Source organism: Bombus terrestris, unplaced genomic scaffold (genome assembly GCF_910591885.1).
Source record: "Bombus terrestris unplaced genomic scaffold, iyBomTerr1.2, whole genome shotgun sequence".
Taxonomy (NCBI): Eukaryota; Metazoa; Arthropoda; class Insecta; order Hymenoptera; family Apidae; genus Bombus; species Bombus terrestris.
Genome location: NW_025963552.1, coordinates 5981545 through 5993390, shown reverse-complemented (window position 1 = coordinate 5993390; position 11846 = coordinate 5981545). Strand labels below are relative to the sequence as shown.

The following is an 11846-nucleotide window of genomic DNA, read 5'->3' as shown; positions in this document are numbered from 1 at the left end:
TGTTATCGAGTGACACGAGCAGTAGCAGCTAAGTCGATACTTCCCTTGCGCCGATCTATTCGTAATCGCGAATCAAGACAACAGTTGTATTATACGACTAGTGTACACGTAGGGTATACTTTAATAAACTACATAGTTAAATATACTCTGGTGTGTTTAAACCTAAATCGCTTACATACACCTCACTAATATCCTCTGAAGGTGCTATACTTGTTTCCATATAACAGTAATTTCGACGATAATTTCGGTGTTTTCGAGTATTTTTCAGATGAGAGTTTAATATTTCTGAATGATAGGTTGATTCTGGTTCTTTCCCAAATGACAATATAATGGCTGTTGTTTCCGTTTCCTTGAGTATAGCTTTCAAGTTTCGTAGTACTGTGACGATATTTTCGTCCTTCGGTTCTTCAAAAATATATTTTATGATAAATTTATTTTAGATTCATGGAAAAAATTCTGAACGGCTAAATGGTAGTGATGATTATTTGTCCTTCCTGCGAATTCTCATTAGCAGGTGACTCTTTTCCAAGTAACCGACATCAGCAAGAATTCTTCCCCTGACATCTTTTAAGTAGCAATTTACGGACTTAATAAATGTACATATTAAAATGTACATCTTTTTCCTTTATAAAGATAAATATCTCTCCGGATATGTTTATTTTAGAACTCGTGGTTGTCTTCTTCTTCCTCTGGTTGTGAATCATAGGAGAGTGGCACATCGGTATCAGATTCTTAATAATCTGGAATAATACTTCTCCACTGCGTTCAAGTGGTTTCCAGAATTTGTGGGGTATATATTCTCATAGGTTGAGAAGACACACGAGATTGCAGGCTTTGATCGCCTGATTTCTCTATTTCACTTCAATCGGTTGGGATCATCGAGCGAAGTAGCTTCTTCGGCTTTCCCTTTGTCCAACGTTATTAGATCCCTTTGTGAATTATTAGTATTTTATTTATTGTTCAGACTTAACGTGAGATGATTTTTGGTTAGTATTGAATGTGCTACTAGAGTAAATGTAACGTATGAGTTTATAACACCTTCCATGTGGATTTGAGGAACGGTGCACCAACGTCTTTCGTTGTTGCGTTGGTTGCTTCCTGGTGAACCTTTCCTCTTTCTACGAATAGACGTGGCGTTGTAATTGGGTTCATTCGAATTCCTAGGAGGTACGCTCTGTGTAAACCATCTTTGATTTCGTTCCATTTCTTAAACACGATAACCGGTTAATCTTGGATAAGTGCGCTTCGAATTCCTCATCTTTGCGAGCGATTAAAAGAAGACCACTGAATTGCGATACTTTGGTTTGAGTACGAAATTGCATTTGTACTCTAGCAGCATTCATTTCCATTTAACCAATCTTGAAATGGGATCTTCGACTGAATATAGTTACACTAAGGGTCGATAGTGAATTATGAGTGAAAATTTACTAACACAAAAGGTCGGAAGTACTGCGTAGCATATATCATAGCCAGGCATTCCTTCTCAGTTGGTGAATAATTCTTTCCGACTGGATATAAACTCCGAGAACCATATTAAATCGGTATATCGGGACCACTTTCATTTTGGCTCAATACTGCGCTCAATATTTGTATGATCTGAAGCGTCCGTAATGATAAAAATTGGATGGTTGAAATCTGGATAAAGTTGTATTAGTTTTATTCGTCTTGCAGATTTTTAAAGTGCTTCTATTGTTCATCGGTCCATTTCAAACAGACCGATTCTTTTTCTAGCAGGGGAATCAATGATTTTGCGTTAACAAGGTAGTCTCCGATAACGACGATAATATGTGACTTGTCAATCCTAAGAATTGTTAGATATCCTTGGATTCTGGATTGTTAGATTCTGACTTTGGAGTAAGAAAATTTTCTACCGTATGAAGTTTCCTTGGACCTGGTTTAACATCGTCAATGACGCCGTAAATCCGCGATTTTTTACATGAGTCAACAATCTTTAAATTTTCACTTCCTATAGAGCTGAAGAGTGGATTACTGTATCATTCAAACAATTTTGAATCTATATTTCACGGAATTAATACCAGATATATTAAACGTTGAAATTCATTTGCCAGATCAAACATTGAGAAATACTTTGAACCTCTCAGTTGGTCCAGAGTATCGGTAATTTGAGATAGTGGATACTTGTCGCTTTGTTTTTTTCGTTCAGTGCACGAAAATTAATTATCATGCGCCAATGTTCAGTGTAACGGCCGTCCGATATTTTCGATACAATCCATAAAGCGGAGTTATACGATAAAGTGGACGGTCTAATTATTTCGTAGAGTAACAGAGCTTCAAATTGTAACTTCAAAAGTAACTAATCAGGCACGCCTGCGCTGAGTGCAAAAGGTGGAAATCGCAGACCCTGAAACTAATTACTTATTTATCAAAAGTAAAATTATTAGGATGATGTTTAATATCGCATAGTATGAGTATCGGTATTAATGTCTATTACTATGTATTGATATTAATTTATAGTATAAGTACATAGTATTAGGTTTTCCACTAGTATATTACGTATGGTAGTAGTATATATACATATATTATGAAAGAATAATAGATAACATTACCTTAAAGATAAATATCTTATCTTTTTAATATATACATGGAATATTTTCTATATACATATATCGAATTTAATCATTTCAACATATACCAAAAATACTTTTTTAATATATGGCTTATCCTCGGTAACTATGACCAACCCTTTATTGCCTGAAGTATTGCAGTTATCAAAAATTTATTACATGACGATTGCATGATACAATAAGGGCACATTTTTCACAAAGACTAATTTGTATACATCATTGTTTCCTAAGATATGAAGGTAGAGTTCAAATTCAACGTAAAGTTCAAGATAAAACTAAAATGGAACTATATATTTTTCTTCACATGATTCGATGGTACCTATTTTACAAGATGCAATATTTGATACGTGGCACTTCACACGCGAACAAGATCACCAACCGCGCTTTTGACTCATTTGAGGAATGTTTTCCCGCAAAAATCAGTCAATTTATTAGCACAATGTCTCAAAAATTAATTGAAATCAGTAATATACATGAAAGGTTAATGAAAATTCATCTTGAGAAGCATTATCAAATAGTACCAAAAAAAGACATAATTACTGTTAAAAACGGAATTACATCTCCATATGTAAAAAAATAATAATGTAAAAAAGATGGTTTTTATGGTTAATTACATATATTAAGTTTCTGTTTTCTTACAACCACAGTTTTGAGCATAAATTGATTTATCTATTAAATAATAAATAACAAATTAATATAGCATTTAAATTCTGAATAAGAATTAAATTTCTTATTTAAATAATAATCGTTTAGACGATACCAAAAATAATTTATTTATTATTTCTTAATTATAAATGAAATTTTATTCTCTATTTGAATTAAATCCGATCTCAAATGATAATATATCTGTGTCGTATGTGTTTCTTTTTGTACAATGAAAAAATCGTACAATTAGTATGGTCGTTTTTCAACAGTCATATCGCAGTTCATATTATTCTTACCTAGTATTATTAAAAATTACGAGTTGTAATTTACAGCGATCTTTCTGATTGAAATGTTATATTTATGTAGAAATAAATTTGCTCAACGACTAATAAATACCAAATAAAAGTAATAAATAAAAAATAAAATTTTATTTGTAAATAACAATTAATCTCATTATATTAAACAATGTCTTTAAATTTGTCCAAATAACAAATAATTCATATCTGCTTTTGAACTCTCCGAAAATCTATTCTATTTGAGCATTTCACGTCGATTGCGCGAAGTAATTCGAAGGATTTGTGAAACGATAACTCGTAGAAATTGTACTACTATAATCAGCTCATGCGTCGCTACTGGCTCAGGAGTTTCTCGCAAAAAATAACATTTACAAAGACCATATTCGACTGCTCTCTACCTTGCGATTATTTGTTATTCTCCAGAATGAAAAAATAAAACAAAAATCCTTATGCGAACAATGCACTATAGAAGAAAGTGTTTTCAGAAATGTGTTCATGACTGAAAGACACGCTGGAAAAAATATGTTGTCATAAAAATATATCTGTTGAGGTTGACTGATAGTAGAACGAGTGGATGAATTTGTAATAGAAAAATATATTGAAATAAATAAAAGTATAAGTATAAGTTTATGCTGATTCAGATCCCTGCTCTCTTAGTGTTACAATATAATAGAACCGATAGGGAGCATGTTCATTTATAGCAAAAGGTCATTACCAAAATAGTTAACCTTATAGTTTTAGCGAAAGGCTACGAGGAACATAAATAGAAATCTATTTATTAGTTCCTTTGTTCCTAGACCTTGTAAGCCAAAACAAATGTATACTCAACGGTACAATAACATGGGCCCCTCTTTATTTCGAGTAATATTCTTTCACTAGATTCTATTTTCTGTGTAATACAGGTCTCTAGGTCACGGATATACATAAATAAAGATGTGTAGTTCTTCTTGAAGTAGTTACTTCAACATATTCAAAGGGAATAACTTGAATATAGACAAACAAATAAATATTTTCTCGAATAAGGAGAAAATTCAACGATCTTTTTAAGTATGCCTCGTATGAGGGAGGGGGGCAGAAAGAGAGGAAAGTAAAAAATGATATGCAGCTTGGTGGAAGTTCAGGAGGAAACACTGAGAAAATTGTGAAAAGAAAATGTCTGAGATAAAATGCGATGGTTAAGAAAAATGTGGGACATGAAACATATTATATAAAGTATACTTTATACATTCTATTTTGGCTCATATATATAATTTAAAAAATGTATATGTAATACAAGACGAATGTAGAATATAAGTACTACTGTTTAATCTCAGTTTCTATAATTTCGATAGTTTTATATTTTTATATTTTCGATATTTTTGTACTATTGTATTTTTAAACGTTTCCTATAATTCTATATTCAAGTAATAGTATAAAAAGAAGTGTGGAGTGGCAACGCATGTAACGGTACGTGAATGTTACGCGTACGCAAGATAACCAGGAGAGGTTGCATAGGAAACAGTTCGTTGGACAAAAAGAACCTTTTTTTTAGGAATACGTTATGTTTATGTAAACTATATAACAAAGCGTTCAAAAAAACAAAATAAATAAATAAAATTGAGTAACTAATTAGTTACCTAATATCATACCATACCGTAGTTAACTAATTAGAAGAGAAAAAGATAATAATAATAATAATAATAAAATAATAAAATAAAAATAATAATAATAAAGATAATAAAAACGACTCACCATACCAACGAAAGGGAAGATTTAGAATGATTTACCGTACAGGAGAATAGGTTTAGTTGAATAACGCGAAAACCATGCACGAGTTTCTGGAGATCCAAAGACTTTGAACACCCTAAGAAATTAAAGCAAGTTAGATAAATGTAAAAATTAAAATTAAAACATGATTATTTAATAAGAGTATCGTATTGAATTATATATTTAATGCATACAATTCAGTTAAAATGTTACCATATTTTGTCATTATTTGTTTGAATTTCATCAAATGCTCTCAAACAAGGAAATTTTTATAAGAACAAATAACTTAGAGCGTTGAAATAAAAAATTGTACTATCTTTATAGCGTAATCTATTGATAAATTATAAATGAATTTATAGCTATAATATTCAGAATTTCGCAAAATATTCACAGAATATATCTTGTTTCATTTGCTGAAACCTTTTAACGGATTATTATCTGACATACATGATTAAAGCACATTCTTCTGTTAATCATTGATCATTCAAATTGGTCTGGTCCTTAAAATTTTAACGGATTCTATAATCAATGTTTCATAATATATAGAAAAAAATAACTTTAATCTGATCTATATAAAAAAAATTCTCTAGTTTAACATTGCAATATCGTAATATTTTTACATTTATAAAAGAAATATTGACACGTTTAAACAAAATAATCCATCAGCGCTTCACATATTTTCGATTATTAAAATATAATTTCACTTGATATAATTCTTGGCGGGTCAAAAGGTTTTAAAATTAATGAAAGTGTAAATTATTGTACATTTAATAATAATAATAGTAATTGTACATATAAGTTATGACAAAAAGTAGAAGAGCAAACAAAGGTTCAATACTTCAATGCCTGCTTATCATATATTAATGTTAATTCAAATAAAGATAGGTTTTAACATATATGAACGCATTGAAAAATTGTTGTTTGTATATATAAGTAACTATGTGCTTTAAAATCTACGTGTCAATATTAGTGGTTTCGTGCCTGCTATTTCATATCTAATACAATTTTATATCTATACTCACAATTTAATCTATGAAATGTAACAGTGATGTATGAGCAATATGGATATCATTAATTACTGCTGGAATACGTTTGAAATAATCTTGGCAGTTCAATTTTCTGATCCCATAAGAATCTATACATATGTATATACATGGGTGATACCTTTATTTATTCTGCAACATAAACAAATTGATATTGTAATTTTACTGTGAAACTTTACACCATGATACAAGACCATGATATAAAAAGAGCATATGAACATATATATTTGCAAATATATACAATTTTCATATACACCTGAAATCTAGCCCATACCGCTTTATGACTTTAAGCACTGTTTGAACGTATTTCCTGCTAATATAATATTCGCATTGGGATGCTTTTTCATTTTTTTATAGACAAGAAATTTTGTTCTTGTTATATAATACGACGAAATGTGGTAAAAAGGTACTACGATTATGTGGCAAATTTGTAACTTTTAATTAAAAAAGAAGGAAAAAGAAAATATTTTAGAACTGAAAATGAACCTTTGAAACCTATTATCTTGTGTCAATAAGGATAGAAATTAAACAAATTTCGTATATCACATGGCAAACTGAACTATGAAAATTGCGAAGTTGATCGTAATCGATCGTCACGTATAATAATAATCACTAATCTAGATCTACATCTAGATCGTCTAGATCTACGATCTTATCTATTTATCTTTTATACATATGGATTGCTTTATTTGGTATACCGCAATAATATAGGTTAAATTACATAAAACATAGGTGTTTCATATTAGAATAACTTAAGCAAAATCTTTGGTTATATAAGCATATATAAAATATTTACCTTAAATAAATCAATGGTCGGTCAAGTGTTACATCTTTTGTATTTGTACATTCTCTTCTATCAAAATTTAACAGGTTAACTTTGTAATTCTATGTTTAGTATTCAATACTAATTGATATATATATCCACATTGTAGGCATCCTTCAACACGACGCACATGTGACAATGTGCGAATCCACAGAACGACTGTATGGTGCCTCGTGTCGGTCAACCGCTATTATTTAGAATTGCTGACAGCACTGCTCGTTGATTGGCTACAATTCAGCAGTCCAACATGGTACCTGCGCATATCCTTGCGCGAATATGTAAGAATAGAAACGTGTAATATTTATTCTTTAAGATTGATTAAATAGATATATAAGTACAATTTTAACAAGCCGTCTTAACAAGATCTTTATGCACACATCATGCGTTAAACATGATACATGCAAAGTATGTATAACATTTAAGACACATGTATGTATAGTGAAAAACAGAAGTGTTCGTACATAGTATTCCTACGTAATATTTCCTACATTATTCAAATAGAGACATAAGAGACATTTATATAAATAATGTAATTGTATAATAAATGTACACAAATGATTGATATTATTTATTGTTAGGGAAAAATCGATATAAATTTCCTTTATATCGTTGCTTATAGTGATCAAGTTTGTTTTGTTGATCGATGATTCATCGGCTTATTCTGTTTTTGCCGAGCACTCGCGTTTTTGTGCCTTGTCGGCAAACTCGACCTAGGCAGTTTTTGCATTACCTTGGTCTAGGCTTTAGAGCACAGACTTACTCATACAGGAGCTCGTCTGTTTTTGCCGATCGACTAAAAATCTTCAACTATATGTGAATACGGTTAATGCTTTTGAAAAATTTTATCCTTCTCTCACCTACGAGTAACTGCAAGTTCGGCTACTTTTACCCCACGAACGCTCTTCTTTGACTATAGAGGACCTGATTTTTCGACGGTTCGACTCTGTAAATCCAACGACACATGCGTCCATTAGTAATCAATCTTGTAATTTCGATCGCTATATACTAGAAACAGAAGATAAAGGATAACAAAAATTTGAGTTGGATTTTGCCAACCAATACTGATCCATGTGCTGCAGTGGTTCTGACAATTTTTTACGAAGATCTCGGAAACTAAGGCAAACCACCGCATTGACTATATGTATGGGAAAAACTTGTTAAAAATGTTGAGTTTTACAATGCGCTAACACGTTCAAACCGACGTGATCCATCGGTTAGCCACAGTCTTTACTTTTACCTGACAGTGTAGGCTCACCGGTGATTCATGCCATTTGCCTTTCCAGTTTTAATTTATAAAAATGTAATTTAACCAAAACTGAAATAAAACTCCAAAGGTTATCGAAAAAGACTGAATAACGACATGTAGTGTTTACTTACAAAAATATTTAAATAATTTCAATTGTACGGAAAATATGCAGCTTATTCAATGTAAATAATTTAAAATAGCAAATATTATTCAAATAACAAACTATGAATTTTTTCAAAGTATGAGGAACAAAGTGTAGCTTTTTTTCTTACAATCTGGATTGTAAAAGTTAACATGTTTGCTATATTTTACATAAAGTAAATTGTTGACTTTATAGCATTTCCACTCTCTATTTTCTTGCTTTGGAAACGGTAATATTCTTTACATCGTTTTATTGTGGTTATATTTATCGAAGATATGTTTTTTTTACTCGATGGGAATGATGTTAAATATTTTCTTCAGTTAACAAATCGTCAATTATCTTTTCACGAAATTTCAAGGTACCAAATTTAGTATCTGCGCCAAATTTTGTATGTAGGCGCCAGACGTTTACCAACATTGTACCGCATGTAACTTCTATTGACATCTTTCTACACCAGTCTATTGTTTTTCTCAAGGAGTTATAATAAGCCGCCATTTGATCGGGAAAATCGACTCCTTTTTCGCTTTATTGTAGCTCCGTATAACATTAGGCTTTTTGCAAAGTTTTTCTTCTGCTAGTAGTGGTTTGTAGAGAATATTTGTGAGACTCGTGTGACGGCACACGAGCACGGAACTTTCCAACGGCTTCGCGACACAAAGCGCTATATCTTCAAAGCGTAAGGCCGACGTGCCTAATGTGCCATCGATATCCCTATGGATCTTCCGTCGAATGTTTGGAAGAATGCACGCGCGGCAACCGCCGCGGTATATCTAATAAACGCGTGTGTAGTAGGGACATCGAAGGGCAACTAAGAAAAGAATCCGTTTGGTTTTCGAACAAAGAGTCATTCTGCCTCAAGCCGCGAAGTGCGAAAGGTTCAGTATCATAGCGAAGCAAACACAAGCCGAGATACGCGATTGTAAACTCTCGTTGGTTAATCATAAGTATGAATCGTATAAATTGTTGACTCGTTGATTGTTAATAGTAATAAACTTTTTGTTGAACATCGGAGTATTCCTTCCGCACCTATCACGACATACCACCTCACTCGCATATAGTTGATCTAAGCACAGATCTCCTGTCAGTTCATTTAAAAAATTTCGTGTGATTGAATGCTTTATTTATAAAAATTATGAAAACAATTCTGTATTCACCAGACACGAATTTCAATAACTGCAATGAACTAGCAATTAGTATTGTTGAGGTTATTCGATATATAAAGAGAGAAAAACGCGTGGATAAAGTGTAAGATACAAAATATATATTTAATTTGATAGTGGAATACAGGAATACAATTTGAGCTGGTCCAGATCCGCACGCTAGCAGTGTTACTTTATAACTGAAAACCCCGAAGTCAACGTCGCCTCTCTACTGTTTATGGTCTGCTTCCCTGCTATTCTTTTGCTATGTGCTGTCGATGGCTTCAGCGCTTGAGAAAGCTAAAAAGACCAGATGTGGAGTTTTCCTAGAAGTGGTGACCACTTCAACACCCTCCCTAAAACTCTACATCCCTACAAACAATTATATCTTAATATTTTTCTAACTCTTGATTTTGTCAATGTCTTCACAAATACATTTGCCAGCTGCCTTTCTCTTTTCCATTCAAATTAGTTTGTTACTAAAACACGAGAGGACTAAACAGATCATGTAGAGTTTTTTTTTTTTTTAGAAGTGATAGTTACTTCGACACCCTCCCTAAAAACTTTACATCTCTATAAACAATTACCTCTTAACATCTTTTTTATTTTTCAAACCTAACTTTTGTCTTAAATATTCAAATCTTGGTTTTGACAACGCTTTTGTACATATATCTGCCAGTTGCTCTTCGCTTGTTACATATGTTACATCAATTTCGCCTCTATTGTATAAATCTCGCAAAAAGTGGTATCTTACATCAATATGCTTACTTCTTTGATGGAATTCAGGATTCTTAATTAATTTTACGGCACTAGTATTATCTACACATAGCGTATACTTAAATATTTTGCATTCGAGAAATATTTTCTTAGCCACATAATTTCTTTCTTTTCGGATCTCATCGCTTCGTTAAAATCCACTGGTAATTTTTTCGCTACGTACGTTACTGGGTTACCATAAAAATCGGTTCGCTTGATCTTATCTCTATCTCTCAATTGTCTCACATTCTCGCTAGTTATAAAAGGTTGCTTTCAGTTTCACTCTCTGCACTTTCATACGTACATACTCTATCGCTCTGTGCACGCACATCCTCGCGCTCGGCAATTTTCGGTAAACTTAAATTAACGAATTTTTCAGTTTCTAGTTCGGGCTTGAATATTACGTCACGGCTTAATATTACATTTCTTACGGTCGGCACGTACACTCGATACCCTTGTCCGTCATCTAGATAGCCTACCAAATATCCTTTGTTAGCCTTTTTGCCCAATTTCCTTCTCTTTTCCGCAGGTATGTGTGCAAAGCATTCAGTACCGAAAACTCTAAACTTTTCTACATCTGGCGATTTCCCGTACCACAGGTCATATGGCGTTTTCTTGTCTTGTCTTGTCGGCCCGGTCTTATTTATGACATGCACTGCGGTGTTCATGGCTTCGGCCCATAAAAACAGCGGTAGATTAGATTTCGAATATAACATCGACCGCCCTGCTTCTACTATTGTTCTATTTTTTCTTTCTGCGACGCCATTCTGTTCAGGAGAGTATGGGACGTTAATCGTATGCTTAATTCCCCGACTTCTTAAGAATTCTTTAACTTCTTTATTTTTGAATTCTTTCCCTCCATCACTATGAATTTCTTTGATCTTATCATTGAATTGATTTTCGACTTCTAGGCAAAAAGTTTTCAACTTTTCGATTACTTCTGACTTATGTCGTAAGAAGTAAATCTCTGTGAATTTGGAAAAATCATCTTTAAACGCAAGAAAATACAATTTTTTGCCTAATGACTCGACTTCCATGGGTCCACATACATCCGTATAAATAATTTCGCGAGGTTTAGTCGCACGCTTGGTTTTCTGGTGAAAACTCGATCTATGGTGTTTCCAGTACGCGCAACCTTCACAGAAAAAGTTACTATCCTCTACAACTTTTATATTCGAATTCTTTAAAAATTCCTTAACGTGTCTGATGTTTTGATGACATAGCCGTTCGTGCCATAACTGCAGTGTGTCCGCGTTTGACTCCGCTCTATTGCTAAGATTACAAACTGACGGTATGATAACTCGCATGTCGACCTTATATAAATTTCCAATAACAGAACCCCTTGCTATTATTTTCTGATTTTGTAAAAACATGCAGTTTTTCCCTTCCCTTAGAATACAGAAATCTATACCTCTTCTGGCAACA

General features: G+C 32.6%; 1 long non-coding RNA gene across 1 annotated transcript; it reads right to left on the bottom strand.

The window, feature by feature from the left end:
• Nucleotides 1–654: 654 nt before the first annotated feature.
• LOC125387012 lies at nt 655–8516 on the bottom strand. Its single transcript, XR_007227615.1, has 3 exons — nt 7112–8516; nt 6295–6447; nt 655–5369 (listed from the first exon to the last, which is right to left on the bottom strand). It is a non-coding gene; the product is annotated as an uncharacterized LOC125387012 (long non-coding RNA).
• Nucleotides 8517–11846: the final 3330 nt, after the last annotated feature.